This window comes from Eulemur rufifrons, chromosome 6, assembly GCF_041146395.1.
Source record: "Eulemur rufifrons isolate Redbay chromosome 6, OSU_ERuf_1, whole genome shotgun sequence".
Lineage (NCBI taxonomy): Eukaryota > Metazoa > Chordata > Mammalia > Primates > Lemuridae > Eulemur > Eulemur rufifrons.
Window position 1 is genome coordinate 45,908,548 of NC_090988.1, and position 19,978 is coordinate 45,928,525.

The window sequence follows — 19,978 nt, forward strand, 5'->3', positions numbered from 1 at the left end:
GGAGCAATTTCCCTCATTCCACTGGGAACCTCTATTTTTTTTTAATCACATGTACAACTAAGATTTATTGAGAACTTACTATCTCCCAGAGACTATATTAAGCATCTTATATGCATTTAATTTTCACAGCAACTGTATGAAGCACTATTTGAACAGATAAAGAAACTGAGGCACAGAGACATTAACTTATAAAAGATCACTCAGTTAGTAAGTAGAAGAGCTGTCATTCAAATATGGGTTTGTTCCACTCCCAAGTCCTTACTCTTTTTTTTTTTTTTTTTTTTTGAGACAGAGTCTCACTTTGTTGCCCAGGCTAGAGTGAGTGCCGTGGCGTCAGCCTAGCTCACAGCAACCTCAAACTCCTGAGCTCAAGCGATCCTCCTGCCTCAGCCTCCCGAGTAGCTGGGACTACAGGCATGCGCCACTATGCCCGGCTAATTTTTCTATATATATATTTTTAGTTGTCCATATAATTTTTTTCTATTTTTAGTAGAGACGGGGTCTCGCTCTTGCTCAGGCTGGTCCCAAGTCCTTACTCTTAACCTATATGCACTACTGCCTTTTGTGAGAGGTCCTGCTTATTTATCTGCCAGTGGAGTCAGGAACATTATTTTGCTCATCTTTTTATTCCAGGCACCTGGTAACACATGTTTATGAAAATTATTCTTATTTTATAAGTAATATGTTATATTAGGCAAATATCCCAGAAATTCTATCTTGTCTTTATATGCTTACCTAGGTTCACATACTTGAGCCTAATTTAGATTTAGGACATGAGTTGGAGAACTTTTCTCTAAAGGGCTGACAGCAAATAATTTAGGCTTTGTGGGTTGTACGGTAAGCAGAATAATGGCCTTCCAAAGATGTCCATGTCCTAATTCCCAGAACCTGGGAATATGTTATATTGCATGGCAAAGGGAAATTAAGGTTGTAGATAGAATTAAGGTTGCTATTCAGTTGACTTTACGATAGGGAGGTTATCCTGGATTATCTGGGTGGGCCCAATTGTAATTACAAGGGTCCTTAAAAGTAGAAGAGGGTGGCAGAAGAGAACAGAGTAATATGATGTGATATATAAAAAAGCTTCAACCTGCTTGTTGTTGGCTTTGAAGGTAGGGGAAGGGCATCCATGAGTTAATGAATGGCAGCCTCTAGAAGCTAGCTGGAAAAGGTGAGAAAATTCCAGAAAGGAATATAGCCCTGCTGACACCTTAATTTTAGCCCATTGGGATCTGTGTCAAACTTTTAACCTACAGAACTGTAAGATAATGAATGTTTATAAAATATTGTTTTATACCACTAAGTTTGTAGTTACTTGTTACAGCTGCAATAGGTAACTAATACCTAAGGTCTCCTCTGTTCCACCTCCTCAAATCTGTTGCTATAGTGTGAAAGCAGCCATAGGCAATACGTAAAGAAATGGGAGTGTCTGTGTTCAAATAAAACTATTTACAAAAACAGAGTGGTCAGCTAGATTTGGGCTGTGGAACATAGTTTGCCAATCCCTGGTTTATGATTTAGGATGAAATTAAGTTTGTTTTGTGGACAAAAATAAGGTTGTCTATGATAATAGAATGAAGATCGTGGAAATTGTCACTGGGGATTTTGTAGGTAGATTGCAGAAAAAAGGAAGAAAACTAATATTTATCAAGCATCTATTATGTTACAGGTACCATTTTAGGTGTTTTATTCATGTTTTCTTATTCAGACCTTGAAATAACATGGTAGGACTCACATCATTACCCCTAATTTTACAGATAAGAAAACTGATTTCAGAAAGATTAAGAAATTTAGGTTCATACACTAATAAACTAGGGTTTGAACCTAAGTCTTCCTAATTCTAGGTTCCCACATTTCCACACAGTGGGGGGATGTCTTATTTGTTCCCCATTTGCTGTTTCTGAGACCCCACCATAGTAAAATGTTCTATGTGAACTAGTCTGAATTGGTTTCAATCCTTTTCTTGGATTCAAATTCAGTTATAACATTCAGCATTTGCCTTTTCCTAGTTTTGCTAATGTTAACAATCTCACTTCTTATAGCCCTGTCCACTCTTTAAAGAAAAAGATGAAATGGTTGATGGAAAGAACAGCAGCAGGTAATAGTTAATTTGATTTCGGTTTGAATAGCTTGTTGAAGATAATGGTGTTATTCAAACAAATGACACATTAGGTATATTCTCAATTTGGAAGAGAGGATTTGAGTGCATACTTAGCAAGGGATATTTCTCCACATTTCTCTGCTTTTATGATGTAAAGAATTATCAGTACATCAATCTTAAGAACATACTGTTAGGGTTACCAACACTCAAACCTGAAGTGCTTTTTCTTGATTAAGTTTTGAAAAATCCATCTAACTCCATAACAAGGAAAATTAATGAAATTAGGACAAAGATCCACTGGAAATCTACTTATTTCCTTGAAATAAAAGCATTTTATATTTATCAGGCTCAGAAGCCAACAAGATGAAGAACTGACTATCACACATGTAACCACTCATGTATAGGGGTAAAGTTTCTAAGATGTGTTTCATAAATATCTTAAGAAAGGATTAAACAAAATTAAATACATTTTCATATTATGGGACATCTTAGAGCCTAAAAAGTCTCCAGGAGAAAAAAGATTTTCAGTTTTTCTAAAACTTATTTGGCTAACGATCACTTGCTTCATAGAGCATCTTGGGGGACGAGTATTTCACAAATCACCCTTTGGGAAATGTGGAGGAAATGGCATGGGTGAGCACACAGAGGCATGAATTGCCTGGCATGCCTGGGGACCAGTCAGTATCACCATGGTTGTGGTGTGTGGAGGGGGATAAAGGAGGCCAGATAACAGAGACCATTACTAATAGTTTGGCCTTTATCCTAGACAATGAGAACAATCGAACTATTTGAAAAGGGTGAACAAATGATCAGATATTATGCTTTTGAAAAATTACTCTGGCTTGGTGCAGAGGTTATGTTTGAAGTTCTGAGAATTGGTGGAGGTCAGGATGACCAGTTTGGCCACCCCTACCTTGATCCAGATGAGATGTGATGGAGGGTTAAACCAACGTAGCAATGACACATTCTCACTGGCTGGGCTAGAGAGCGGGGAAAGATATTAAGTAGGTTGATCCTATCTATAGGACTGGTGACTTGAAGGTAAGGAGTGGCAGAGTCTGAACTGACTTCCAGGTTTCTGGTTTAGGTGATGGGGATGGGGGTACCATTTATGAAGATAAGAGCTGCGGAAGAGAGTGCTGGTTTGAAGGGAAAGATAATGAGTTCAGTTCAGGATGTCCTGTCTTTTCAGTTCCCATAGGTCTCCATGTGGTGTTATTTGGGAAGTAATTACCATCTTGCTTAGTTTCCTGCCATTTTCTATTAGACTTCTTGCTTCAGCTTTCCAGGTAGCTTTCCTGTCTTTGGACTGGTTCCCTTAAATCCTCCACTGTTGTATGAGTGATCTTAAAAAAGAGACTTTCATTTACTGAGGGTGTAACATGCTCAAGCACTTTACCTAAACATAATATTGTTTATTTTCATTTAATCTTCTGAGCATCTGTATTTTTAGGTATTATTACACCTATTTTTCTTTTGGTAAAAAATCAAGAAAGAAGACTTAAAATAACTAGCTTGTGTTCACACAAGTATAAAGTGGCAGAGTTGGAGTGCCAACTAATCAAGAACTTTATTCCAAACACTTGGATTTGAATATGAATATTTAGGCTGTGCAAGAACTGGCAAGTCACCTAGTCCTCAGAGTCTCAGTTCCTTTTATGTAAATGAGAATAATAATGTATATACCCCTAAGATATTGAGAAGATTAATGAGATGATGTGTGCAAAATGCCTGGCACAAAGTGGTAGCTTCTTTTGTCAATCAGTCCTTCTTCCTTTTATTGGTGTCACCAAAGTCTTTGTCTTCTCTCCTTCTGGTGAAGCTGATTTCTGTACTCTCTGTTGTCCCACAGTACTTGTACATACCTCTTCTGGCATGCTCACCAGGTGGTGCTACAGCCAGCAGTCTGTGTGTCTGGTCTTCCTACCCCAACCATGAGCTCCTGGGGAACAGATGTGATTTGTGTTAGCTTCCATATTATGTAGTCCAGTGCCTAGTCCTCACTACATGCTTAATGAATGCATCCTTACTTTGCTTTATTTTTCATCATAGAACTTACCACTATTAGAATTTATAGTATGTATTTGTCAGCTTATCTGCTGCCTTCACTAACAATGTAAGCACCAAGATGGCAGCCATTTTTGTCTCTTTTTGTTCACCATTGTGAACAAAATCTATAATAATTCTTATAACCTAGTAGGTAGGTACTCAATCAATATTTGTTGAGTGAATGAATTAATTCTATTTGTTACTCATATCAATGCTGTGAGAGGAGAGATTTTGAAATCAGATCTTTCTGACTCCAAAGCTTATGCTGATTTCAGTATGCTAACTGCCTCCTCATCAGTAACTATTATAAATCCAGTAGAAAGCATAAGGTATAAGAGGCATATAGGTATAGTGTTAGGGAAGCCTTGAAGAAAGGCATAGGCACTTTGGGCAGACAGACTTGGACACGAATTTTAGTTCTGCTCCTTAATACTTGAGACACCTTGGAGAAGTTCCCTGCTTTTCTTCTCCTCAACTTTTCTATTATTAAATGACTATAATACTTTCCTTTTTGTGTTACTGGTAAGATTAGGTGAGATATTAATAATTTTTACAATATACAACTGTAGTGAAAAATAATAATAAATGACTTTTTTCCTTCTAATGGCAGTTCTATCTTTCAATTTAGCACTCAGTTATTCTATCAGTTTTAAATGTGTGTTAGTTGTTAGTTATTGTCTCCACAACAAGATTCTAAGCTCCTTGAGGATGGAAGCAATATCTTCAACTACTTATGTATTTCAGCTTGCCAGTATTTATGATAGTAACCTCTGTACTTTTCTTGAGGAGGAACTTTAAATTTTTTCCTGAATCCTGGGAAAATCCCTGGCAGTGGGGATGAATAAGTACTGATAGGGAAAGTTGCTTTTAATAAATTTTGGGGTGCAAGATGTATCATCTTCCAGGTTGAGGTCAATTATGTTAAGCCTCAAGATCAACCAATAGAACAAGGTCAACATGTCTGTAAACTTCTGAAATAAGACGATACTATCTTACAGATATTTTTAGTTGCTGTCTTGATTTTCTTTTCTATTTTTTTCTGCCCCTAAACAAATGCCATTACTAGAATCAGAGTAGCTGGAAAATAAGAGCTAGGAATTTGTTCTTTGAACTAATGTTATATATTTAAAAACTAAAATGGATTTGTCAGGTACTTTGAGGATCAGATTTCCAGATTGTTTTTTAATAATCTAAACTTCATAACTTATAAAAAATCTATTTAAACAAGATGCTCAATGGCCTCTGGGAAAGTCTTGAAAATGAATTTGAGCAAAGCAGAATATTGTATAAATAAATCTCTTAATGTGTGAATTCTAAAGAGATGGTGGCGAAATAGGAAATATACATTTGTTATTTACAACTGAGGTTAGAAAGGCATTTTGATTTACAACAGAGGCGGATCTCAATTTCACTTTCCACTGGATAGGCAGAAAATGGGCTCTGCCTCATTACATTGTAAGATTAGTGTTTGTGCTGAATCCTCATCCAAGTGAACAAAGTGAGTCATTGAAGGCTGAATTATTGGGTTTCTTTCCAGGGAGTCTCTGGCTTTCAGTTCATATGGAGTCTACTGCTCATCCCTCCTGTTTCTTGCACCACTGATTTATTCCTTTTCCTTCTTAGAGATTTAGTTGTGACTAGGTAAAATGGACATTTCAAATTTCCTCACACTACCAAGTCAGGTTTACTTGTTTAGAGGAAATGGAGAGTTCTGCTCATTTGTTCACCTCCAGCCAACTTTTATGACTAGCAAATCTAAACTTTCCAAAGACAGGCCATGATAGGTATGGGAGCAACTCAGATGCTCCAGCAAATTCCCATTCCTATATGCTAAGTTGTTGGATCAATCATCACTTGCTATGCAATAAATCACTTCAAAAATTAGTAGCTTAAAAATAACTATTAAATTCATAATATTGTAGGTCAGCAATTTGGGCTGGATTCGTTGGGTGGGGCCAGACTTGGCTGATCTTGCCCGATCTTGGCTGTCATGCATATGCAGTTAGCAGGGTTGGCTGGGGGCTGACTGTTCCAAGATGGCTTAGTGGGACAGCTTGTCCTAGCTCCATGTGGTCTGTCATCATTCATCAGACAAGCCTAGACTTACACATGGTGGCTGTGGCAAGGATCCAAGAGAACAGGTGGAATTGTGCAAAGATTCTTATGGCTCAGGGTCAGAACTTACATCATGTTCATTGTGTACTATTAACCAAGGCAAATCATGAGCCCAGACAGAATTAAAGGTGGAGAAAATATTCTGCCACTTCATGAGAGAAACTCCAAATGATTGTGGCAATTTTTGTAACTTACCATAGGTGTTCTTTGTGGTTTTATTAACTTTAAGGGTTTGCTTCCATCCATTTGAAAGCCATTGTATTATTTTGTGCTTAAAGCAATTCCCCTATGGAGTTATTATATTAGCCTCTTATTCATTCCTGAGTTATTCCTGAATCTTATCTCAGATACCTAGATTCTTTGGCAATAAACCCTGATCCCTCTTTATGTCTCTCACATACTGTACGGGAACTTATACAAATTGGACCTCAGAAACAGTCACTATGAACATTGGTAGGTAAATTAAGTTGGAATAGTATCCCTAGATTCTGAAGTATTTTGTCCTCATTGTGATCTAGGCAGTGAAGGTATTATCTCCCTCTTTTTCTTAGTGCAGAAACCAAGGCTCAGAGAGTTTAAATGATTTCTGTGAGTCCCCACGACTGTATAAGTGATAAGACTGGGATTTGAGCCCAGGTTATCTGACAGTAAATCCATCTCTTGTTTCACTGTGCATGTTGTCTCTAGCTGGCTGGTTTGATTCAGGCTGATGTTAGACCAAAATTTCTTCTTCTACTGGACATAAATAATCTAGTACGTTTCTCAAACTAGAACTTTGGGCCTTAAGTGATGAGGGACAGTGATGGCCTGGCCACAGAGGCCTGAATAAGGGACATAATAAAGTGTGGTGAGATCCAAGGGCTAGCTCAGATCTCTGGGTTTTCCCTCCATTCTTTCTTGCCTTTAAATTTCCTTTTTCCTCCCAAATTATGAAGCTTTTGAATTAGATAGTGAGGGTGTGAGAGGGGGAGGACAGTGATATCTAAACTTGAAAATAGTTGAGGGCATCACTTCAGTTTTATATTGGCAGAAGTCTAAAGATGTCACTTGGTGCCAATGGATTTTTTCTGTAATTCTAAGAGCTTTAATAACCTCAGGCACAGCAGTGGGGAAGTGGAGGGAAACTGAGCTTGTGAGTCAGACACACAGGTTTAAGTGCCTGTTCTTCCATTTACTGCTTAGTCTGCTCTTTTGTAAAATAGGGCCAATCACACCAACTATATAAGCTTATTGAATAAATAAAGTGAGATAATGTATATAAAGTGTGTCACACAGTAAATGTTAAATAATTTTGTATGTTATTCACTTGAGGGATGCATTCACATATGACAAAAATTCTTTTCTATAATTCTCCAATTCCAGCTCAAGCTGCATACATACTAGATGAAACCATGGCTTTTCTCTTCTTTCTTTACTTTAATGCTTTTTTATTTTGACCTGAAGACTTAATAAATTCAATTTAACCCAATATATTCAATTAATACACCTACTACATTAGGTACTGTGTTAGGCACTGGATGCTTGGTAGAAACATAACAAAAAGACTAAGATAAGTCTTTGTACCCAAGCTTCTAGCTTCTAAAAGTCAGGGAGTAGAGATATGAACAAAAGGACTATACCATATGATAGATCATGAAACAAATGAAAATAGAGGGCCCAACAAAGTACTGGATGAGTTACTGACTTTAACAGTTAGGATGTGATGCCAAGGAAAAAGGCCAAAAGAGGAAGGGTGAAGGACAAGGACTGAAAATTTGGAAATTGTATATATTTTTTTAGTAAGTCTGAGAGAATTCTAGTCTTGGAGATATTCTCCATTATCATGGATTTATCATTTATACATTAAGAAATACTAAATTTATATCTCCGGGCTAGATCTCTGTCTTGTATTCTAAAATAGCATATCTAATTGTTTTGTTAAACTTGGCTCAAACTCAGACATGTCAAACTCAACCTTTCCAAAATTAAACTTATCTTCCCCAACCCCAACTTTTTCATATTTGCAATCTTTCTCATCTCAGTTGATGATGTCTTTCTTCCAGTAGCTCATGCCAAACACCTTGAAGTCGTGTTTGACTTCTCTCTCTCTCTCTCTCTCTTTTATAACATACCAAAAAAGAATCCCTATTCAATAAATGGTGCTGAGAAAATTAGATAGCCCCATGTAGAAGACTGAAACAGATCCACACCTTTCACCACTCACAAAAACCAACACACTATGGATAACAGACTTAAACCTAAGGCATGAAACTATGAGAATTCTAGAAGAAAATGTTAGAAAAACTCTTATCGACATTGGCCTAGGCAAAGAATTTATGAAGAAGACCCCAAAAGCAATCACAGCAACAAAAAAATAAATAAATGGGACCTAATCAAATTAAAAAGCTCTGCACAGCGAAGGAAACAATCATTAGACACCCTACAGAATGGGAGAAAATATTTGCATTCTATTCAATAAAGGGCTAGAATCTATAAAGAACTCAAGCAAATCAGCAAGAAAAAAATCTAAAAACCCTGTTAAAAAGTGGGCAAAAGACATAAACAGAAACTTTTCAAAAGAAGATAGACTAATGGCCAAGAAACATATGAAAAAATGCTCAACATCTCTAATCATCAGGGAAATGCAAATCAAAACCGCAATGAGATATCACTTAACCCCAGTGAGAATGGCCTTTATCAAAAAGTCCCAAAACAACACATGTTGGCGTGGATGCGGAGAGACAGGAACACTCATACACTGCTGGTGGGACTGCAAACTAGTGCAACCCCTGTGAAAAGCATTATGGAGATACCTTAAACAGATTCAAATAGACCTACCATTCGATTCAGCAATCCCATTATTGGGGATCTACCCAAAGGAACATAAGTCATTTTATGACAAAGACACCTGTATCCGAATGTTTATAGCAGCACAATTCACAATCGCAAAGACGTGGAAACAACCCAAATGTCCATCAATTCATGACTGGATTAGTAAATTATGGTATATGTATACCATGGAGTATTACTCAGCTATAAGAAATAACAGTGATACGACATCTCTTTGGTTCTCCTGGAGAGAGTTGGAACCCATTATATTAAGTGAAGTATCCCAAGAATGGAAAAACAAGCATCACATGTACTCACCAGAAAATTGGTTTCCCTGATCATCATCTAAATGCACATTTGGGAATGATACCAATCGGATATCAGACTGAGGTGGGGGATTGGGGGAGGGGATGGGTGTATGCCTACATGATGAGTGCGTTGCGCACTGTCTAGGGAATGGTCACGCTTGAAGGTGCTGACTCGGGGTGGGGGGTGCGAGGAGGGGATGGGTGTATACCTACATGATGAGTGCAATGCGCACTGTCTGGGGAATGGACACGCCTGGAGCTCTGACTTGGGGGGATAGGCGGTACATGAGCAATGTATGTAACCTGAACTTTTGTACCCCCATAATAAGCTGAAATAAAAAAAAAAAAGAGAACTAAAAGTAGACCTACCATTTGATCCAGCAACCCCACTACTGGGTGTTTACACAACGCCCCCCGCCCCATCCGCTGGCCAAAAAGAAAAGACATTCTATAAAAAAGACACCTGCACTCAGATGTCTATAGCACCACAATTCACAATTGCAAAGATGTGGAAACAATGACAAGTATCCATCAATACTTGAGTGGATTCATAAAATGTGGTATATGTATACCATAGAGTACTACTCAGCTATAAGAAATGATCAACTAATATCTCTTATATAACCCTGGATAGAGCTGGAGCCCATTCTTCTAAGTAAAGTATCACAGGAATGGAGAAACAAATACCATGTGTACTCACCATAAATTGGAAATAATTGATCAACACTTATGTGCACATATGGAAATAACATTCATCAGAATGTTATCTGATGATTCATCAGAAATCAACCAGGTGGGAGGGGGAAGGAGAAGATGGGTAAATTCACACCTGATGTGTACAATGCGCGCTATCTGGGGAATGGGCACACATAACTTTGACTCAAACAGAAAAAAAGCAATTTATGTAACTAAAACGTTTATACCCCTGTAATATTCTGAAATTAAAAAAATTAAAAAAAAAAAAAAAAAAAGGAAAAACAGCATCTCTCTTGAAATAGCACCCCCCATGCCTGTTTGTTTCCCGGGACATTACTTACTCTTTATCTTCTGATTAAATCACATTCAGCTACTTGAAAAGAAAAAAGAAGTTAATGCACTTGTTTCCTTACAATAAGGATGTAGGAGTACAACAATACTTTGTCTTCAGAAATATAGTTGAATAAATTAGGTGAAAATTTTCAACTCAAAAAAGAGACATTTCCAAATAAAAAAATCCAACAAGAAATCCTGTTGGCTTGATCTTCAAAATAAAGAGGGTCCAATCAATTCTCACCAGCTTCATTCTCTACTAGCAGCTTGCACTTGGATAACTGCAGCAGTCTTTTAACTAGTCCCCTTTCTTCTACTCTTGCCTCTTCCTCCCCCAGTCTATTCTTAACACAGTAACTGGATAAATTAGCTTATGTTAGTCTTCTGCTCAAAATCTTGGAACAAATGTTCTTTTCATCCAGTGTAAAAACTAAAATCCTTACAATGGCCTTTGAGACCTTGTGCAATCTGGCCTTCCGCTCACTCTCAGATCTCCTTTCCTACTACCCCGCCCTGCCCCCTGCTCAGAGACACTGGTACCCTTATGCCTTCTCGCAGCCACACAGAATGCCCCTGCCAGAGGGCCAGCGAACTGACTATTTCCTCTGCCTGGAATGATTTCACAGGCATCTGCATGGATAATTCTCACCTTTTTCAGGTTCCCTTCACAATGAGGACTATCCTGATAACCCTCTTTTGTACTACAATTTGTCTCCTTCTCTCAGCCATGTGCTTCTTTTTCTTCTTACCCTAATCTACATTTTTTCTCATTACACACAGTTATTATATTTCATTATGCCACATGAATTGAATTTTTAAAACCTAAGAGTGTGTTTGTATCTGTGTGTGTTTGTGTATGTGTTTACTGTATGTGCCCAAGCATCTAAAACTGTGTGTGGCAGTAAAAAACATTTGTTGAACAAATACATGAATTCTGACAAAATTATTTTCCATTTACCATCCTGTCCAAATCCCTTTCTTTGCTTGTTCTAAGTTAAATACATAACATGTTTCAATTGGCAATTCAATTTATTTTTGTGGACCAATTTAGTGTAGAGGAACATGATTGTTTATAAGCAATACAAGTAGAGTATGTAAAACTATAAGCTATTTTGAAGAAAAGAACATACTTACACAAATATTAATATATATTTTTCCAGAATTCTGCACTGAGAAAAAGGAAATGTTTTGGGAAAATGATCAACTATGGAGTATACTATTCACATGAATTACCATTCAGCTCTATTTGAATAGGCTTTGTGGCTGCATAGTTTTGAGATGGAAATCTTTGCCTTTTCTTTTCAAATCATTCTTTGCAAAGTCTTAACCTGACCTGCCATGTCCACTTACTTTAATGAAACATGAAGCTGCTTAAAATGAATTTTCTCATCTCCACATTCTGTTCCTCTGATTAATTTAGTGTTGGCATTTAAGCATGATTACATTCCTTTGGGAATCAGTGATGTTTTAGGCAATTTCATCTGTTTAATTTACATTTTGTTGAAAGACTTAGGAAGGCAACTGCTTTTTAAATCAAGATCCCCAAATGTCCAGGCATCCTGATTATAGCTGATATTTCTATTTTCATTATGCTTTCATGAGTTGAACTTATTAAAATATGAAAATAAAGGAAAGCAAATCCAGCATGTCAAATAAAATGCACCACTGCTTTCCACTCTTCACATAGAGATGCTTTTCCATCATCATGCCTCCATGCTTTTAAAATTAAATGTCAAGTTCTGCACAGCTGCTCCAAGAGAATTGATCATGGGGTGCAAAGTTTTGCTTTTCCTTGCTCTGGATTCTATTTGACTTAGTGCTTATTACCAATAAGATTATTATATGATCAGAACAACTAATATTGAATTTCAATGTTGAACAGGTCAAAGTAGTTTTTAACCAATAATCCATAATTGCTTTTTAATTTCAGGATATTATGGGGGTACAAACATTCTGGTTACATGTAATGCATTTGCCTCACCCAGGCCAGGGCTACAAGTGTGCCCTTCCCACATACAATGCACTCCACCATTATTAGTTGTGAGTTTACCCCCCCACACCCTCTCACCTGACCGGCACTCAATGAATATTACTACCATGTGAGCACCTCAGTGTTGATCAGTTAATACCAATTTGATGGCGAGTACATGTGGTGCTTGTTTTTCCATTCTTGTGATACCTCACTGTGAAGGATGGGCTCAATCTCTATCCAGGATAACATAAGAGGTGCTAGATCACCATTTATTTTTGTAGTTGAGTAGTATTCCATGGTATACATACATCACATTTTATTAATCTACTCATGTATTGCTGGGCACTTGGGTTGTTTCCACATCTTTGCAGTTGTGAATTGTGCTGCCATAAACATTGGAGTAAAGATGTCTTTATTATAGAATGTCTTTTTTTTCCTTTGGATAGATGCCTAGTAGTGGGATTGCTGGATCAAATGGTATTTCTATTTTTTAGCTGTTTGAGGTATTTCTAAATTACTTTCCACAGGGGTTGTACTACTTTGCAGTCCCACCAGCAGTGTAAGAGTGTACCAAGCTCTCCACATCCATGCCAGAATTTGTTGTTTTGGGACTTTTTGATAAAGGCCATTGTCACTGGAGTTAGGTCATATCTCATTGTGGTTTTGATTTGCATTTCCCTAATAATTAGAGATGTTGAGCACCTTTTTATATGTTTGCTGGCCATTATTCTGTCTTCTTTTGAAAAGTTTCTGTTCATGTCCTTTGACCATTTATTGATGGGGTGTTTGATTTTTTCTTGTTGATTTTCTTAAGTTCTATATAGATTCTTGTTATCAGCCCTTTATCAGGTGTGTAGAATGCAAATATTTTCTCCCATTCTGTAAGTTGTCTATTTGCTCTAATGACAGTTTCCTTGGCTGTATAGAAGCTTTTTAATTTGATAAGGTCCCATTTATTTATTTTTGTTGTTGCTGTGATTGCTTTGAGCATCTTTTTCATAAATTATTTGCCTAGGCCAATGTCGATAAGAGTTTTCCCAATATTTTCTTCTAGAATTCTGAAGGTTTCACGCCTTAGGTTTAAGTCCATTATCCATCGTGAGTTGATTTTTGTGAGAGGTGAAAGGTGTGGATCCAGTTTCAATCTTCTGCATGTGGTTATCCAGTTTTCCCAGCACCATTTATTGAATAGAGATTCTTTTACCCAATCTATATTTTTGTCTGCTTTGTCAAAGATTAGATGACAGTATGATGATGGTTTTATATCTGGGTTTTCACTCCTGTTAAAAAGGTATATATCTCTGTTCTTGTGCCAGTGCTATGCTATTTTGGTTACTATAACCTTGTAGTAAAGCTTGAAATCTGATAGACTGTTGCAGGAGTGCTTTCAATTTTTCCCCATTCAGTATGATATTGGCTGTGGTTTTATGGCACATGGCCTTGATAATTTTAAGGTATGTCCCATCCCTGCCTATTTTGTTAACAGTTTTTATCATAAAAATGTGCTGGATTTTGCAGAATGCTTTTTATGCATCTGTTGAGAGAATCATATCGTCTTTGTTCTTGCTTTTATTCATGTGGTGAATTGCATTTATAGATTTGCATATGTTGAACCAACCTTGCATGCCTGGGATAAAGCCCACCTGATCATGATGAATTATTTTTTTGATGTGCTGTTGGATTCTGTTTGCTAAGATTTTGTTGAGGATTTTTGCATCTATATTCATGAGGGATATTGGTCTGTAGTTTTCTTTTCTTTTCTTTCTTTTCTGTTGTGTCCTTTCCTGGCTTTGACAACAAGGTGATATTGCCTTTGTAGAATGAGTTGGGGAGGATACCATCCTCAATATTGTGGAATAATTTCTGCAGTATAGATATGAGTTCTTCTTTGTAGGTTTGGTAAAATTCAAGTGTGAACCCATCTGGTCTGGAGCCTTTTTTTTTTTTTTTTTGGAAGATTTTTAATTGCTGCTCCAATTTCTGTGCTTGATATTGGTCTGTTCAGGAATTCTATTTCCTCCTGATTGAGCTTAGGGATATTGTGTGTTTCTAAGAATTTGTCCATTTCCTCCACATTTTGTAGTTTTTGGACATATAGATTTTTATAGTATTCAAAGATGTTTTATATTTCTGTGATGTCTGTAGTGACCTCTCCTTTTTAATTTCTGATTGAGTTTATTAGAGTCCTTTCCTTTCTAGTTCTTGTCAATCTAGCAAAAGGGCTGTCAATTTTGTTTATCTTTTCAAAAAACAAACTTTTGGTTTTATTGATTTTCTGTATAGTTCTTTTATTCTCAATTTCATTTAGTTCTGCTCTGATCTTAGTTACTTCTATTCTTCTGCCAGGTTTAGAATTAATTTGCTCTTCCTTTTCCAGTTCCTTGAGATGGTTTATTAGTTTGTTGATTTATGAACTTTCTGTCTTTTGGATGTGAACATTTAATGCAATGAGTTTCCTCTCAGGAATGCTTTTGCTGTATCCCACAGATTTTGATAACTTGTGTCCCCATTATCATTTAGTTTGAAGACTCTTTTGATTTCCATCTGGATCTCCTTCTTGACCCAATAGTCATTCAGCAATAGATTGTTTAGTTGAAGTGGTCAGTGTTTCTGTTGGAATTAATCTCTAATTTTATACCACTGTGATCTGAGAAGGTACATGGTATAATTTCTGTTTTTTAAATTTGTTGAGGTCAATTTGTGGCCTAGGATGTGATCGATTTTGGAGAAAGTTTCATGAGCTGATGAGAAGAATGTATATTTGGCTTTATTTGTGTGGAATGTTCTGTAGAGGTCTTTAGACCCATTTGTTCTAGAGTTTTGTCTAAGTCCATTGTTTGTTTGCTTATTTTCTGCTTGGCAGATCTGTCCAGCTCAGTCAGTGGGGTGTTGAAGTCCCCAGCTACTATGACATTACTGTTTATCATGCTATTTAGATCAAACAGGGTTTGCTTTATGTATCTGGGTGCTCCTGTGTTGCGTGCATAAATATTAAGAATTGTTAAGTCTTGTTGGATTTTTCATTTCACCATTATATAGTGACCATTTTTGTCTTTCTTTATTTTTGCTATTTCTAGTTTATGTTATCTGAAATAAGAATAGCTACTCCCACTTTCTTTGGCTTCCATTTGCCTGTAAGTTTGTTTGCCAACCCTTGGCCTTGAGTCTGAAAGCGTCTTTGTAGGTTAGATGTGTTTCCTGGAGACAGCAAATACTTGGCTTATGATTTTTTTTTCATTCAGCTAGTTTATGTCTCTTCAGAGAGCAATTCAACCCATTCACATTTGTTGAGAGAATTGATATTTGGGGTAGATTTCTGTTCATATTGTTGGATAAATTCTTACTGTTTTGTTCTACCTCTCAAGCCATTGTGGAATCCAGGTTCTGGACTTTAACTCTTGAGTGATTTTACTCTGGTGGGTGTTTACTGCATTGTTCAGTGTATAATGCAGGTCTGAGTACTTCCTGCAGGGCAGGTCTGGTCTTTGCAAATGCCATCACTGATTGCTTGTCTGGGAAAGTCTTTATTTATCCCTCATAGATGATGCTTAGTTTTGTTGGGTAAAGAATTCTATGTTGGCCATTATTTTGTTTTAGAAGATTGAGAATGGGTCCTCAGTTCCTTCTGGCTTGTAAGGTTTCAGTTGAGAAATCTGCAGTTAGTCTGATAAGTTTTCCTTTGTAGGTTATCTGCTGTTTTCGTCTTACTGCTTGAAGGATTGCCTCCTTCATGTTTACTTTAGCCAGCCTAATAACTATGTGACGTGGTGATTGCCTTTTCCCATTGAATCTCTCAGGAGTTCTGTGTGCTTCTTGTATCTGGATGTATAGATTTCTGGCCAGGCCAGGTATATTTTACTCCAGTATTCCAAGAAGTAGATTTTACAGCCTTTGTGTATTTTCTTCTTCTCTCTCTGGGATGCCTATAATTCTTATATTTTGTTTCTTTATATAATGCCACATTTCTTGTATGTTTTGTTCTTGTCTCTTGCTTCTGTGTTCTTTTTCTTCATCTGATTTGTTTAGCACATAAGCATTATCTTCAGGTTCTGAGATCCTTTCTTCTGCATGATCCACTCTATTCTTAAGGCTTTCTGTTGTGTTTTGTAGTTACTTCATTGCCTCTTTCATTACCAGTATTTCTGCTTATTTATTTAATAATATTTCAATTTCTTTAGAGAATTTTTCATTCATTTCCTGTATTGTTCTTGTGGCTTCTTTGTGTGGGTTTCTATTTTCTCTTCAATTCCACTAAGTTTTCTTGCAATCCATATTTAGAATTCTTCCTTCGTCATTTTAACCATTTCATTTAAATTGTAATCTGTTGCTGAGGGTCTAATGATTTCTTCTGTGGGTGAGTTTTCTCTCTGATCTTTTATGTTTTCTGCGTTCTTTCACTGATTCTTTCTCATTAGACTACTTAGTTGAGAACTGGGATTGCTAGGACTGGTTTATGGTCCTATCTGCAAGTCCCCAAGATATGTTCCTAAGCAGTGCTGGGAAGAGGTGTGCTGGTCCTGTATTGCCTTAGAGGTATTTTAGCATGTTGGGTTACTGCTGAACTGTTGTCTTCACCTCTTGCCAATGGAGATTAGTGGGTTTGGTCCCCCAGCATAAACTCCCAGGTGGTGGATCACACTTGTGTGTATGACTCCACTGCCTTCTAGTAGCTTGAGATGGAAGGCACTGTGTTAAGCTATGGGGTTACCCTCCCTGTCATTTATTGTAGTTTGCATGAAGGAGCCAGTTATTGAGGTAAGTGGGTATCCGAATGCTTCAATCTTTGGAAAGTGTCTTGCCACTTCTGAGGGTTACTTGGACCCTGTTCCCCCTTAAGGTGGGGGCAAGGGCAAGATAGATCACAGCTGGTGCCTGCAAGCCTGAGCGTGTGTGCTTCTATGATTGCTTGATCTGCTGCTATGGGGAGTCGCTAATATGTTATTCAAGGCTCTTTCACCACATTTGAGAGGCTGCTCCTGATGGGAGGGGTCAATTGGTGCAATTGCTGAGGTCTCTGGACAGGATTTTTCTTCCTGGTCCACAAATCCTTGGTCTACAAATGCTGACAGTGGTCTGGACATGGAGAGCAAGCCCTAGAATTATGCTCTTATTAGATGACCTAAGGTGGTCTGGCAGGCCAAAGCAAAAGGGTGCCAACTGTTGTTCAGCACCAAGGCCCCAAGATTCATGCCAGTCACATAGATAAAGTGACTTTTGGCACTTCTCACCACCTTCAATTTGCCGGGCTGTGGGAGGTGTGTTGCCTGAGACTGCCACGTGCCCCAGCATCTGGGCATCCCACAGATGGCAGCCTCCCACCCCTGGAGAACTAGTGGTGCAGGGAAGCACTCAAGATTCATCCACTGACACTGGCCCAGCTAGCCGAATCAACAGATTGCGGACTCTTTTTCAGCACCAAAGTCCCGTGGATTTACGTCAGCTGCACAGAGAAAGTGGCTTTTCTCACTTCTTCCCATCTCCAAAGGCGGAGCCTCCATGCCCAATGTGAAAGTCCCTGGGCTGGGGGAGGGGTACTGCCTGAAACTGTAGTGCACTGCAGCATCTCCAAGCTGTGGACCCCCAAAATGGCGGCCACCCACCTGTGGAGAGCTAGTGCTGGGGGTGACCATTCAGGAGTTGGCAGATGGTGGTCTGGAGGGCCGAATCAATAGGCCGCCAGATCCCTTCTCTGCATCACAGTCCCGCTGTCTCACATCAGCCTAGCAGCAGGTCCTGCTCTTTCTGTCCCACCCTGAGCGGGCCAAATCATCAGCGTTTTTCAGGGGCAGAGCCCCTTTTTCAGCATTCACTTCCTTTGTTTTGGTCCTGCTGACCACCAGAGGTTAGGTGCCTGTCTCCAAACTCCCTCACATGGTCGCGGGAAGTGACCACTCAGACCAGTCCCTCCCCAGCCCAGTGCGGTCCTAGCACAGAGCACCAGGGAGTTCAAAATGTTTTCTGCTATTGTCGCCTCTCCACAGAGCCTATAGTCCCATGCCGTGACTTTGCACCAACTTCAGGCATGTCCCTGTCTGAGTGGGTGTGTAGGTCAATGGAAAAGCTGGGTGTCCTCCTATGGGTCAGATCACACTGCACTGGCTGGTCAGGTGTGCAAGGCTGTCCCATGCTCTATTCCCTATTGTATATCTCACACTCTCCAATTTTTGCGATCGTATCTCCCCAGCACTTTTTTTTTTCCTCTGCTGCATGTCTCTTGCTGTTTTTCTGCAGATTCACAATGCTGTTCTTTGGGGGGGTGGGGGGGGGGAGTTATGCACTTGTGTGTAGCCATCCAAGTTCTTCGCCTCCTTCTCTGGGAGCAGAGAGCCAGGAGGTCACTGCTAATCCACCATTTTCCCTCCCTCCCTATAATTGTTTTTTTCCATCATCATCTATTATGAAAATAATCAGGCTCTAAATCCTCATTATTAAGAGGTCTATTTTACAGATTTTCTATCATGGTAGTATAAACTGCAGAAGACAGAGAACCAGAATCACTGTTCGTAGAACTGAAGGAATATTAGAGATTGCTATTACTTTTAATATTTTCCATTCCATTCCAATTACGTTCTTCCACTGAGAAAGAGTTGGCCAATGAAAAGTAGAGAACAAAGAGGAAAGAGAGTTGCCCAGGCAGTAGGGCTGTGATTAGAGTACTTTTTCCCACTTGTTTTCATTAATTTAATAAATTCAAGAATCCCTTCTTGAGTGCTTCTATCTATTCCTGTGCTAGAAATTTAACATACAAAAAAGAATAAAACACAATTCCTGACTTTTTAAAATCCTTTTGGCAGAGAAATTCACTCTTAATGTCCAGGCTTAAAATTGATACTCCTTTTGTGTGGCACCATGCTTCTATTTCGAGTAATACTTTAAATCTCCCCTGAGTAGCAATAACTAGACACATTAGTATTTATTTTTTTGTTTGTTATATGCCTAACCTATTGGCTTTCACTAACTTTTCTGTGCAATGCATAGATATATTTCATACTTTTGCTCAGGGAGTAACCCAGTTGCCCCAAGAAATTTCTAGTGGTAGACTCATCCTTCCATCTTGGGAACAGAGTCTTTTTCCCCCATTTGGTGAAACTGGGATATTTTAATATTTAGAGTTAAACTCTTACAAAGTTCCAAGTGTCCGAATCTTAACCATTCTCTCACCTGTTTGTTTTATTTTGTTTATTCCCTTCATATAGACTTATTTCTGTGTAGGTTTCTAGGATGAATTTTATCCTAAGCCAGGATTGGGTTTGAATTCTGACTTTACCACTTCCCAGCTGGGTTATTAGAACCATCACATGCAGATATGCATACAGCTCTAGGAATTGTCAACTATTCCACAGTTGCCCCAAGATGCTTGATCTTGTGGTACCAAGTTTTGATCGTCTAGACTTGGATTTTATTTGGCTTAGTGCTTTTTACCAATAAGACTTTCATATGGCCAACACAATACTAGATTTTTCATTACTTTTATCATCTTCAGCTCTAATGAGAATAGTGAAGATATGTATTACTTAAAAGATCTTTTGATAGTATTTTGATAGTATTTCTATCCATCTCCCTTGGTGGTATTAGTTGTACTCTGTGTAAATGGCA